Source organism: Dermochelys coriacea, chromosome 3 (assembly GCF_009764565.3).
Source record: "Dermochelys coriacea isolate rDerCor1 chromosome 3, rDerCor1.pri.v4, whole genome shotgun sequence".
NCBI lineage: Eukaryota > Metazoa > Chordata > Testudines > Dermochelyidae > Dermochelys > Dermochelys coriacea.
In genome coordinates, this window is record NC_050070.1 from 103,962,384 (window position 1) to 103,977,074 (window position 14,691).

At 42.3% G+C, this 14,691-nt stretch overlaps 1 long non-coding RNA gene across 1 annotated transcript; it reads left to right on the forward strand.

Moving 5' to 3' along the window:
- The first annotated feature begins 1,917 nt into the window (after positions 1–1,917).
- LOC119852535 lies at positions 1,918–13,904 on the forward strand. Its single transcript, XR_005291712.1, has 3 exons — positions 1,918–2,022; positions 9,876–9,966; positions 13,708–13,904. It is a non-coding gene; the product is annotated as an uncharacterized LOC119852535 (long non-coding RNA).
- Positions 13,905–14,691: the final 787 nt, after the last annotated feature.

Genomic DNA, 14,691 nt, shown 5'->3' on the forward strand with positions numbered 1-14,691 from the left:
TACCACACATTGTGAAGTACTTGCCATTCTCTGTGTTATAAGAGATGTTTCCCATTCGGGAAACCTACAGCTCATGTCAGCCACTTTTCTGAGTGCTGACACTTTCATATTCCGTGGAAAAATAAATTTGTAGCTACTCAACCACCCAGCCTTTTCCTTGCTAGGAGGATCAGAAGTAATACAAGCAACCCCAGTGAGTCAGAGGGATTTGTTTGGTAACTGTTAGAACTTGCCTCTCACATGAAGGAGATAATCGCCCATGGATTTACTTTTACTCTGGGATAGTCCATTCATTCCATGGATTTCAGGATTAGTCACATTTGGGATTTGAATTTTTAAAATTATTTTGAAATGTCATGAGCAATAACTCTCATAATTAACAGCTTGCTCATCTGGCTCAAAAGCAGGATTTGAAATTGTTAAATAACCTCTTTTGTTGTAACACAAGTAAAAGCAATTACATTGCCTGCTTTATATACCAGTCTGGGTTAGTTGTTGGAAGGTGAAGTCAGTCTATTCTTGGCATACCTTGTGGGTCCTGATTCAAAGCCCACTGAAGTCAATGGGAGTCTTGGTGCATATATGGATTCAAATCTCAGTATTTGTATCTCACTGAAAACCAGCTGTTCAGTGGATTGACCACTCTGCACTGATATTAGCACAGCATTCTTATACAAGAAGACAAGAAACAGCTGGACATGTCTTTGTGATTAGGCAGATTTTGGCACCACAAGACTGAATAGTGTGGTACTGTTCTGAAAAGCAGCCTCTCAAATTGGCATTATGGCATTACATGTTTATTGCCTCTCAGTGATTCCTAGATCAGACATATCAGTTTGCAGGTAAAATGATGGCTTTTCTAATTGCCAAGTCTTGCAAAGTCAACCTGGGACCTGAAAGGGAAACTTCAGCTCGTGTATCACCACCAATAATTAAGCTTAAAAGGCAAAATCCTGCCCTCGGTAACCTTCTATAGGCAACCCTGTTGTTTTCATATTATGCCCTCAGCTATCTTCAGTGATAGCAGTTACCAAGGTGGGGCTGAGGGCAAATCTAGTCCTGTAGCTAGAACTTTGTTAATCATTCTGTTGATGAATCATGAGCCAGAATGGAATAGATTCCAGCTCACGTTCTCATTGATATGCTAATTGTTATTAAAAATAAAACAAAACTTATTTGCATTACTAGAGGAAGTAGATTAATCTCAGAGTACTAAGAAAGCAGAGCTGCTGCATAAGAAGGTAAAATTTTTACAAAGTCACTTTTCTCACCATAACCTCACTTTAAGGATAAAAGTTTCCAATATACACAGGCAAAAGTGAGCGCCCACTTTTCCAAATGCTTGTGTTGAGAGTGTGCATTTCACCCTTAAATGTATAACTTGCCTTCAGCATAAAGTCCCCTTTTGTATGAGTCTGCTGTTTACTCTGGTTTCCTTTCAGTTCAACGAGCTTTCTTTTCATGTCCAGGGCTTTGTGTGATCAGATCTTGGACACGATCTTAAGTAAAAATGAGGCTGTAGCTCATTTGAATGAATGAATTTCTGTTCACATAGAATTTCTGTTCTTCAGTGAGTGAGCTGAAAAAAAATCCCATGTGACTGAGTTGACCAATCACACTTCGTTATTAAGCAATAAGGAATAGTGAAGAGACTAAATGAACCATCTCTGAATTTGATTGAAATTGGTCACAGCTGCTCACTGAAAAACAATTCAGTGTCAGGTGTAAAACTGAAAGGGCTCAATTCTGCTTTCACACCTTTTTAATATCAGAATAATTCTACTGACTTCAAATCCAACCTGCAGTCTGTTCCTAGCTAATCTGAAAACAGGGCAGTGAGCTAAATTCATCAGATAAACTATTAACATCAGCTCTATAAAAAAATTCTGACCCCTGAGCCTGCATGGAAGGGGTTAACTAATCATCATGAAGCAAAGAATCCACAGCTGAGCAGGACCGATTGAAAAAAAGGGCTGCCTACCAGTCCCTGCACCTCATATAATTGTACAACATACTGGCTCAGTGAGTGAACCTATGCATTTTAGATTTTACTAGAATGAATCACAATTTTATATTGCTCTGTTCTCTTTGGATGTTTGATCTTCATACTGATGTAATCCTCATTGTTTTGTAGAGTTTCTTTTCTTTTTTCCACCTGGCTGCTTTGGGAGCAGTCATGAGACAAAGAGAACATTCTGCAAAATTAGTACTTCAAGTCCTCATAAAACTATACCTTCATTGTCTGTGCACATCCAAGGCCCAGCCCTGTTATATAATAACCCAGTGAATAACATCAGTGCCAAATGTGGTTTATTAGGGAAACCAAAAGCATTTAAAAACATGTGCTTGGGTGATGCATGTGCACCAAACATGAAGGGCAGAAGAGATGGGGACATTCACAGCTTTCAGAAAGTGACACTAACAAAGAGCTGCAAAGGGCTGAGTGGTTTACCAGATTCTGAAGATGTTTAAATGTGAGTGTTTTGCTGAAATAAGAACTAAATAAGGGCTCCTGGATGTGGCCCACAGCATGTGTAAGGGAATCATGGGAATTTGAAGCCCAAAGTCAGGTAAGAGTCCTGTGTCATCTGATATCCAGTGGGGGTTGTCATGGTTTTACTAACATTCCAGACTGTTTGATCCCCTCAAATGCAGCAGAAACTGAAGCATTTCAGAGGTTGGGGTCAGTTTGGTTCACGTACACAGCTATGAGGCTGGATGCTCATCTGAAGTTTATCCAACCTGCACTGCTCTGCTAGAAACGTCACTAAAACTGGCTCTCTTTTTATCTCTCTGGAACTACCTGAAAATATGGCCCTGGTGCAAGAATAGGGCCCCTTTCCCAATTCCAAAACGCACTTCCCTCCAGTTCCCACACAGCCCCAATCCATCTACCCTCCCGACCTTCAGCTTCTGCCTAACTCCCCCATAGCCTGTGCTATACAGGAGGTCAGACTAGAAGGTGTTCCCTTTTGACATTGAAATCTATGAATCAGTTCAGCCTGCCTCACCTCCAGTTCCCTCATGGCCCCCTACAGTGTAGACATACCCAGTGAGCGTCTTGTAGTATAACTTGACTTGTAGGTATTTTTATGATGACATCTGGGACATTAGAGAGACGAGGTGGGTGAGGTAATATCTTTTATCGAACCAACTTATTTTGGCGAGAGAGACAAGATTTTGAGCTACACTGCACTCCTCTTCTGGGACATTGTGATTTTCTTTGTCAGTCTCCTCTCTGTGGATTCTGATTCACTACTGGGGAAAATGTCTCTTGTTTCCTTACAGTGAAACATGAAAGATTACATAAAGGGATATTTTCTAAAATCTTTTGTGAAAAAGGCACATTTTACCACCTCATGTCAGGTTCCTAGCTTTTCACTCCACTGCCACTTTCTAAGCTAGTGGAGCCGAGTTGGATTGCAGTGGGGACACAGTCAGACCCTGAAAAGACACAAGAACTGTACCACTCAGCTAGCTCTTTTCTCCATGCAGCCTGATATTGGGAATATAATAATAACTACCAGAGTCACTAACTACTCTCATGGGGAGAAGGTGGATCTTTAGATGCAACAATGAATGTCATAGGATTGTAATTAATAAGATGGACTGTGCTAGAAGGATACATTTGTAGCCCCAGAGTAAAGATCATCTTCTTTGTCTGGCATTCCTCACTTTGAATCATAGAATCATAGAATATCAGGGTTGGAAGGGACCTCACAAGGTCATCTAGTCCAACCCCCTGCTCAAAGCAGGACCAATCCCCAACTAAATCATCCCAGCCAGGGCTTTGTCAAACCTGACCTTAAAAACTTCTAAGGAAGGAGATTCCACCACCTCCCTCGGTAACACATTCCAGTGTTTCACCACCCTCCTAGTGAAAAAGTATTTCCTAATATCCAACCTAAACCTCCCCCACTGCAACTTGACACCATTACTCTTCGTTCTGTCATCTGCTACCACTGAGAATAGTCTAGATCCATCCTCTTTGGAACCCCCTTTCAGGTAGTTGAAAACAGCTATCAAATCCCCCCTCATTCTTCTCTTCCGCAGACTAAACAATCCCAGTTCCCTCAGCCTCTCCTCATAAGTCATGTGTTCCAGTCCCCTAATCATTTTTGTTGCCCTCTGCTGGATGTTTTCCAATTTTTTCACATCCTTCTTGTAGTGTGGGGCCCAAAACTGGACACAGTACTCCAGATGAGGCCTCACCAATGTCAAATAGAGGGGAACAATCACGTCTCTCGATCTGCTGGCAATGCCCCTACTTATACATCCCAAAATGCCATTGGCCTTCATGGCAACAACGGCACACTGTTGACTCATATCCAGCTTCTTGTCCACTGTAACCCCTAGGTCCTTTTCTGCAGAACTGCTGCCTAACCATTCGGTGCCTAGTCTGTAGCGGTGCATGGGATTCTTCCGTCCTAAGTGCAGGACTCTGCGCTTGTCCTTGTTGAACCTCATCAGATTTCTTTTGGCCCAATCCTCTAATTTGTCTAGGGCCCTCTGTATCCTATCCCTACCCTCCAGCATATCTACCTCTCCTCCTAGTTTAGTGTCATCTGCAAACTTGCTGAGGGTGCAATCCACACCATCCTCCAGATCAGTAATGAAGATATTGAACAAAACCGGCCCGAGGACTGACCCTTGAGGCACTCCACTTGATACCGGCTGCCAACTAGACATGGAGCCATTGATCACTACCCGTTGAGCCCGACAATCTAGCCAGCTTTCTATCCACTTTATCGTCCATTCATCCAGCCCATACTTCTTTAACTTGCTGGCAAGAATACTGTGGGAGACCGTGTCAAAAGCTTTGCTAAAGTCAAGGAACAACATGTCCACTGCTTTCCCCTCATCCACAGAGCCAGTTATCTCATCATAGAAGGCAATTAGATTAGTCAGACATGACTTGCCCTTGGTGAATCCATGCTGACTGTTCCTGATCACTTTCCTCTCCTCTAAGTGCTTCAGAATTGATTCCTTGAGGACCTGCTCCATGATTTTTCCAGGGACTGAGGTGAGGCTGACTGGCCTGTAGTTCCCAGGATCCTCCTTCTTCCCTTTTTTAAAGATGGGCACTACATTAGCCTTTTTCCAGTCGTCCGGGACCTCCCCTGATCGCCATGAGTTTTCAAAGATAATGGTCAATGGCTCTGCAATCACATTTGCCAACTCCTTTAGCACTCTCGGATGCAGCACATCTGGCCCCATGGACTTGTGCTTGTCCAGCTTTTCTAAATAGTCCCAAACCACTTCTTTCTTCACAGAGGGCTGGTCACTTCCTCCCCATGCTGTGCTGCCCAGTGCAGCAGTCTGGGAGCTGACCGTGTTCGTGAAGACAGAGGCAAAAAAAGCATTGAGTACTTTAGCTTTTTCCACATCCTCTGTCACTAGGTTGCCTCCCTCACTCAGTAAGGGGCCCACACTTTCCTTGACTTTCTTCTTGTTGCTAACATGCCTGAAGAAACCCTTCTTGTTACTCTTAACATCTCTTGCTAGCTGCACCTCCAAGTGTGATTTGGCCTTCCTGATTTCACTCCTGCATGCCCAAGCAATATTTTTATACTCTTCCCTGGTCATTTGTCCAATCTTCCACTTCTTGTAAGCTTCTTTTTTGTGTTTAAGATAAGCAAGGATTTCACTGTTAAGCCAAGTTGGTTGTCTGCCATATTTACTATCTTTTCTTCACATTGGGATGGTTTGTCCCTGTAACCTCAATAAGGATTGTTTAAAATACAGCCAGCTCTCCTGGACTCCTTTCCTCCTCATGTTATTCTCCCAGGGGATCCTGCCCATCATTTCCCTGAGGTTGTCAAAGTCTACTTTTCTGAAGTCCAGGGTCCATATTCTGCTGCTCTCCTTTCTTCCTTGTGTCAGGATCCTGACCTTGACCCTGTCATGGTCACTGCCTCCCAGGTTCCCATCCACTTTTGCTTCCCCTACTAATTCTTTCCGGTTTGTGAGCAGCAGACAAGAAGAGCTCTGCCCCAGTTGGTTCCTCCAGCACTTGCACCAGGAAATTGTCCCCTACACTTTCCAAAAACTTCCTGGATTGTCTGTGCACCGCTGTATTGCTCTCCCAGCAGATATCAGAGTGATTGAAGTCTCCCATAAGAACCAGAGCCTGCGATCTAGTAACTTCCGTTAGTTGTCGGAAGAAAGCTTTGTCCACCTCATCCCCCTGATCCAGTGGTCTACACCAGACTCCTACCACGACATCACCCTTGTTGCTCATGCTTCTAAACTTAATCCAGAGACACTCAGATTTTTCTGCAGTTTCATACCGGAGCTCTGAGCAGTCATACTGCTCCCTTACATATAATGCAACTCCCCCACCTTTTCTGCCCTGCCTGTCCTTCCTGAACAGTTTATATCCATCCATGACAGTACTCTAGTCATGTGAGTTATCCCACCAAGTCTCTATTATTCCAATACATCATAATTCCTTGATTGTGCCAGGACTTCCAGTTCTCCCTGCTTGTTTCCCAGGCTTCTTGCATTTGTGTATAGGCACTTGAGATAACTTGCTGTTTGTCCAGCTTTCTTAGTATGAGGCAGGAGCCCTCCCCTTTCGCGTTCTCCTGCTCATGCTTCCTCCCGGTACTCCACGTCCCCACTTACCTCAGGGCTTTGGTCTCCTTCCCCTGGTGAACTTAGTTTAAAATCCTCCTCACTAGGTTAGCCAGCCTGCTTCTGAAGATGCTCTTCCCTCTCTTCGTTAGGTGGAGCCTATCTCTGCCTAGCACTCCTTCCTCTTGGAACACCATCCCATGGTCAAAGAATCCAAAGCCTTCTCTCTGACACCACCTGCGTAGCCATTCGTTGACTTCCCCTTCTTGTTTCGCCACATCAAGTTCAATCCTCGTGCTCAGATCTTCAAGACCCTTCACAATTGTACCTTTCCCTTCTGCTCTGTTCTTGCCTCTGATGGTGTCACTCTCTCAGCTCTGATGCCAATGATGCCACCTTGTCTGCCCTTTTGTCAGCTTCCCACAGACATAACTGGGCGTTGTCCCATGCTGCTGGATTTTACATGTGTAATATCTTTCCTAAGCTTCTCCGTCAAATCTGAACTCACATGTCATCTCTATCGCAGGGTCTATAAGAAAAGAGATGAGGAGTGGTGGCCAGTTGAGAGGCATTTACTCAAAAATATTCTTTTCAAACTTTGGGTGTATCTATGTATTTAAAGAATGTATGTATTTGACCTTACTCCTGTCTGGATACTCTAGGTATGTCCCTTTTCTTATATTGCAAGCTTCTTGGGAAAGGGACTTTTTATTTTATATGGAGGGCTTCTGCTTTTCAGGGCTTATTATTTTCAAGTTTTGAGGTTTATTTTTAGCTATTTTTGAGTTCTATGTAGATATCAAAAAATTGTGAGGAGGGTTTTTGGGACTCTCTACACATTACAGTGTATACAAAGGTTTCAGAGTAGCAGCCGTGTTAGTCTGTATTCGCAAAAAGAAAAGGAGTACTTGTGGCACCTTAGAGACTAACAAATTTATTAGATCACATCCGATGTGATTTATTAGATGCATCCGATGAAGTGAGCTGTAGCTCACGAAAGCTTATGCTCTAATAAATTTGTTAGTCTCTAAGGTGCCACAAGTACTCCTTTTCTTTTTAGTGTATACAAAGAATCTTTTTGTAGTGTTCCCTAGTGTGCTTTAACACAGTATTGTTTCAAACAGCACTACTGTTGGAGGTTGGATCACAGAAACCCCCTGGGAGCTGCCACCTGATGTGCCAAGACTACTTCTGCCCCTGCTTTCCTGTCCAATCAGCTTAGGACTTCAGTGCCCTGCCTGGTTTGAGCCAGACCCGCTAGCCTGCTGCAAACCCAGACCCAAGTCTGAACCACGTCCCCTAACAGCTGCAGGCTTAACTGAAAGCAGCTTACAGAAGTGTTCCTGTCCTTGACACTCAGATGCCCAACTCCCAATGGCATCACTGTAATATAAATGTTAGACAATAATTTAATAAAGGAAAACCCAAGAGCTCAGCTTTTGGGTCAGACCGAGCATTTTGCGATAAGCTCATCCATCCTCAAATACGTAGAGGTCACCTTCAGGCTTCAGCTTGCGGGCACTATGTTAACCATATTTGGGATCAAACTTACTCTCTGTCATTAACTTGGACACTTTCATTTCCATTGCTTCTGAAGCATACAGAAGATCAGTGTCAGTGTAACTGAGTTTTAGGGGTAATACAACAATTGCCTTGTATGGATGATGCACTAGTTTCTTAAGATACCCTCCCACACCTGCACTTCCCCCACTGCTCTCAGCACTTCCATCTTCCTTAAAATAAGACGACGTTCTTAATGCTGATGCACCTAGCCCTAGCATTTTGGGGTCCCAAGGGTAAGGGAAACAATGTTCAAAATATAAGAATGGCCATACTGGGTCAGACCAAAGGTCCATCTAGCCCAGTATCCTGTCTTCTGCCAGATGCCTCAGAGAGAATGAACAGAACAGGTAAGCATCAAGTTATCCATCCAATGTTGCCCATTCCCAGCTTCCAGCAAACAGAGGCTAGGGACACCATCCCTGCCCATCCTGGCTGATTGCCATTGATGGATCTCTCCTCCATGAATTCATCTATCATAGAATCATAGAAGATTAGGGTTGGAAAAGACCTCAGGAGGTCATCTAATTCAACCCCCTGCTCAAAGCAGGATCAACTCCTAGTTCTTTTCTGAACCCAACTATAGTCTTGGTCTTTACAACATCTTCTGGCAAGGAGTTCCACAGGTTGACTGTGCGTTGTGTGAAAAAATACTTCCTTTTGTTTGTTTTAAACCTGCTGCCTATTAATTTCATTTGGTGGCCCCTAGTTCTTCTGTTATGAGAAAGAGTAAACAACACTTCCCTGTTTACTTTCTCCAAACCAGTCATGATTTTATAGACCTCTATCCTCTCCCCCCTTAGTCGTCTCTTTTCCAAGCTGAGATGTCCCAGTCTTATTAATCTCTCCTCATGTGGAGGCTGTTCCATCCTCCTAATCGTTTTTGTTGCCCTTTTCTGAACCTTTTCCAATTCCAATATATATATATTTTTAGATGAAATGATCAGATCCGCATGCAGTATTCAAGATGTGGGTGCACTTGATTTCATAACCCCATGACTGGTTCTGCAGAAGAGCATAAAAACAAAGCAACCGAAATTGTTGCCTGATATATTATTTTCACATCATGCCTAGTTTTCTGCTACATTAGCTTTTGCTAATTGTGCGTGCCTCCTTTCCAAATATATCATGTTTCCTGCATTGAAAAGTTAGAGTACTGTGTTTGGTACAGCAAAAGGTACATGTGCATTGTGTTCGTGTACTGTTCATTTAACAATGAGTCTATTCAAAGGAAATATTGGATACAGTCATTACCCTCCCCAGACTTTGCACATCAAAGTGTCAAGCTCACCAAAGAGTACACTCAGCCTTTATGCTATTGAATAAAAGCACCCTACTCCTGGCTTATGCCACACAAAAGTGCCCCAAACTAAGGCAAGTAACTCAGAAATAAGATCTATGCTTATGTAGCTTACTCCGATACATCCAATGTAACCACCCATGTATCTCTTTTAAAAATGGCTAGATTATAAAAATACCACATATAACACATAGACAGGATTTAGGAGTCTGTGTGGGGGACAGTTATGGGCAGCAACCAGTGAAGTCTGCTGTGACATGAAATATAATTTTCCAGATCAGCAGGCAAACCATCATGAGAGTGTTTCACTACTATTAAAGCATGAACTATGACTGTGCTGTGTTGTCCCTGCGGACGAGGCCAGCTTATGAACACCACCTTCTGGGCTTTACTGTACACCTCACAGCCTTTACTTTCTGTGCTTTCTTGTTCCTCCCAGGCTGCCCTGGTTCTCCGTGCCACCTAAAAGAAATCCATAAAGAAAAAAACACTTTCACAGGCAAAGCAATTTCTTTCTAAATCAGCCAGATGTGAGTAGAACTTACATTAATTAGGGTTGGTTATATTTTACTCTCCTCTCAGAACTGGTGTCTAATTTTCCATTAGCATTCTTGTGAGTAATATGCATGCAGTAACAAGAAAAATATACAAACATATATGCATGGCATGATGCCCCCAACAGCATGCAGTGAGAACAATTCTAATTGTAGTAGGTAATATATTGCAAATATTAATATAGTAAATGCTCTTTTATCAGGACTCACCTCTTTATCAAACCATTCCTCAAAGAACCAGAGCAGAAGAAAAGCTGGCAGCACATTGAAAGAGAGAAGCCAACAGTTCAACCAAAGAGTAGGGTGGAGAACAGAAGGCTCTTTCCAGCTAGATCCCATTAGTTTCTATGACCCTATACAGCACATAGGTATCATGGTAACAGGTGTTTCACAAATGCTGGTGATTAGAGAGAGAGAGAGTTTGAAATATAATATATTCTTTCCTATATGGACACACTTAATATTCTTAACTCAACGCCCCGCCCCCATCACCACCACCACCACCACCACTACCACTTCTGAACTCCAGATCTTACTAACCTTTAAAAAGAGAAAGGTGATACAGCCTGACAAGAATTTTCTTCCTATAAATGGAGCAGCTTCCCTCCTCCAATGCACCTGTTGATAAGGCTGTATGAAAGTCATGATTTTTTGGCTCAGAGATTGAGGCCCCAGTTTGTTAAAGCAGTGGTTATGGTGTGGGGCCAGGTTGCATCACCACTCACTCAAATTCGGCAGGGTGGCCTGGCCAAATCTGAGTGAGTGGCATTGCTAGCTGGCACATGGGGACACAATGCCATGCAAATATGCAGCAACTATAAAAAGTTGTGGGGTATATTAAAAGTTGTGGTTTCCAAAACAAAATTGTAGCCCACAATTTCCCCAAAGTTTTAGCTATTGACTCATTGTTCAAATCCTTCCTCAAAACACACTTCTTTCAGCTAGCCTTCTACCACTAATCGTCCATCAGGAGCTGTCTATCCAAAGTCCAGGTGCTCACTTAATAGGATGAAAAGAAAGAAAGATATACATTATAATGGAGATGAGTACAGCCCATTGGCATACTTGTAGTACAGGAGTGAGGATGGTCTTGTGGTTAATGCACTGAGCTGGGACTCAGGGGATCTGAGGTCCATTCCCTAGTCAGACGGCTGTTTGACTTTGAGCAAATAATTTAACCTACCCTGTGCCTCCATTTCCCATCTTCAAAATGGAGATTGTGACAATAATACTGCCTTTGCTGGCAGAAGTATTGGGAGGATAAAATCCTTTAGTGGTTGTGATGTGCTCAGAAACTCTGACAATGAGGATCACATAAGACCTAGATAATGGAAACAATAACACTTAGTACTTAGATAACATTTTTCATCTCTAGATCTCAAAGCAATTGACACAGCTGTGCAAACTTTATGACAGATGAGGTAAAAGAGGCACAGAGATTAAACAACTTGTCAAAAGTGGCACAGTGAGTCTGTTGCACATATCTCAGGGACACAGGACCATCCACATAGAAGGCATGTGCCCCTAAACAGGCTCTGCAACTCTCTCATGGCTCTTCCCCTGCTCATGCCCTGAAGCACTCCAGCAGGTGCCTGCTCTTCCTACCAAATGCAGATGGAGATGCTTAGGAAAGTGAATACAGCCCCTATCTCTGACCCCCTTACCCCTCCTCCAAAGTGCCCCTGACCGCAGCCTGTCCACTGACTGATCTCTAGTATGCAGTGGGGCAATGTATGATCTGGAATCATTGACAAATGGATAAACAAAATGCTTCCAAGAGCCTTTGTACTTGCATGTCATGTCACTAGCCCCACTCACCGTGAGTTCATGATATGACTGTCACATCTGTATGCAGCCAATTGCAAGCCCCTAGGTGCAGTGTCCTTATTATGCATGCCTATGGCACCATATAAATCACAATAATTATTACTAGTTAATAATGTGAATCATCTTCTCCCATCACCCATGTGAACGGATAAAATAGTGAAAGTATAAGGCCACACATTAAGATACTTCTGAGGTAATTGTTATGAAATTACATTATCATATGACTCACTCCTGTAAATCCATGATTCAGGGGGAGTAATTAATATATGTCACTATCTCTTTATAACACTGATTCATACGCATAATGCCCATAGCACATTGCATTAAAATCAGATAGGAATCCTTTTTAGTGAGGCAGCAGCCTATAATAGCACTAAGTAGAGGTTTGCTAGTCTTCATTTCTTGTAGCAAGCAGGTTCAGTTCTAGCAATCTCCAGCCGGGAAACTAAATCAACTATGTATTAGCCAGTTTGCCTTACTGATGCTTTTTCCTGGGGGAAAGGAGAGGTGTTTAAGTGTTTTACATGCATCACACACGCTATATTGCTTGTAGAGAACAAGGACATGGAAAGGATGGAGCAGATGACCTAACAGGTCTTCCATTTCTCTGATTTGTATAGTAATAGTCCAATCAAAATATACTAATACAGTAGACTCTTTTTAATAAGGGAGATATAAGGGTCACATTTCCCATCCCTGAAATATAGCTGCCTTAAGGTAAACCAGAGCAGCTGATTCACAGAGTGGTAGTGAAGAATACCATATGAAACTGATATCTCAGCAGGAATTTTGAAGAGAGAGACTGTATTTATCTGTGCACCTATGCATAACTGGGCATTATCTGACCAGGAAACCAGAGTTAATTTTACTCAAACATTCTAAAAATATTTCCTCTCCTGGCTGAGAGAGCAAGAGAACTTTCCATATTACAGGAATTTGTTTGCCAAAAAGAAGTCACTGAAAAGGGGGGATTACAATGGAAGTCAGAATTCAGCCTTAACAATTGTGGATACAACAGCACTCACTATAGTGGATATATGTTTGTTTATAATATTTCTGCTTTCCGTGTTTTACAGCATGTATTATATGGGTTATATCATTTTCTACTTTGCAATATGTTCTTAGTGTTTAATTATACATATTCCTTTCATTGCCTTTTCAATGTTTTTGATGTGGTGGAAACCAGACATCAAATACTTTCCTGATTGATATTTGTATCAGTGTTTCAGATAATAAGATTGCTGTCGGCATGACAGGAATTAACTTAGGGAAAAAAACACACTTTCCATGTATAAATTAATTTAAAATCTGCCAGGAAACGCATTTCTTGGGAATACAAGATGAAGCCGATAGCACATTAAAAGAATTGTTGTCATTATAAATCCCTTTGCAGTAACATTGATCATGATGGTAGAAGCCCACTCTAGTTCAGTAGTAATTAACTGGATCCTTTTCATAAAATCTTAGCAGGGAGTTATTCAAAAAGTTGTGAAACATGCAATAATGGAGCACATGCAGAGTTAAAACCATTTTACAGGTGTCAGCCAGCCCAATTTGTTAATGATGTTGTCACAAAATTAGGCATACCGTACAGAATCAGATGCAGATTTCATCAGGTCTATATCAGGATTAAGGTAAGGTGTGACCGGACACCGCTGCTTTCCCTTTCATGCTTCCCAGGGAGTTTCTAAGAATTACCTGGTTGCTTCCTTAATTGTCTCTGTACCAAGTGGGACATTAACATATTGTCTTGGCACCCTACTTTGCTGTAGGAAAACTGTAGGAAACCAGGCTAGAAATTGGCCGCATGGTTTAAAATAAAGGGTGGGATTTATTTGCAAACTTAGTTTACAAATGTTTAACTATTGGCTTATTTATTTACCTCCTCAGGAGCTGAGGTCTTAACTGATGGAAGCTTTCTTCATTGGAATTTGTACCAAGGGTAGATTTGTATGGTACATTGTCACTTATAAAACTATCTGCATGAAACAAGTCAAAACTTTTCTTTGCTCTCACGGAACTCACCCTTTTCCCTGTGGTGCAACAAAATCAAGCTTTCTCCTCCCAGGTGAGAAGACCTGGCAGCTCTTTCACAACTGATTATTACATCTGCTATTTATGCCTCAGTAGTACATGGTTCTTCTTTACTTACAGACTTTGTGGACCAGAGCCTCATCTGGTGTAAATTGGTATATATGCAATGGAGTGACACTGATTTACCCCAGATGAAGATCTGACCCAGTGTCTTTGTGCCACAACCACTTTGCATTTGATTGCCAGATCTGAAATGAATTGGTGGTCTCAGAACACATGATACTTGACATACATTAACATACAAAAACCCATCATCCCTATGAATTGGTTCCAGAAGGCAAACTTTGTTGGCAGTTTCTGCAGGGATGCCATGGACTGAAGGGTTATAGAGACTGAACCGTCCTCTTTGTTCTCCATTTAAATCAGGGTTAGGCACATTACTGGAGAAGAGTGAAGATGCTTATTCAAATGTTGCCTATTCTGTACCTTCTCTGCTTATGCACTGGCCAGTTCCACCACTGTGCACCTGCACTAAATTAACATCATTATTTTTTAAAAAAGGCAAGTATCTATTAAACATCCCAATTGCTTTACAAATAGGATGCTATTTTAAAACATGCTCTGGATTTCTTAAAGAAAAATGTAAATCCTAAATCCCAGGTCCACCTAAAACCGGTTTTATTATTACTCATAATACCGGGGGCGGGGGGAGACACCACCAAATGTAATGGAACTGTGAGGAGGTGTGTATGCCTGTGATGGGGAGATGCCTCCCTAGACCTAGCCATAGCATCTAGTGGCTCAAGCTCAGGGATTGGTGATAGGGGAACCCAGCCCCAC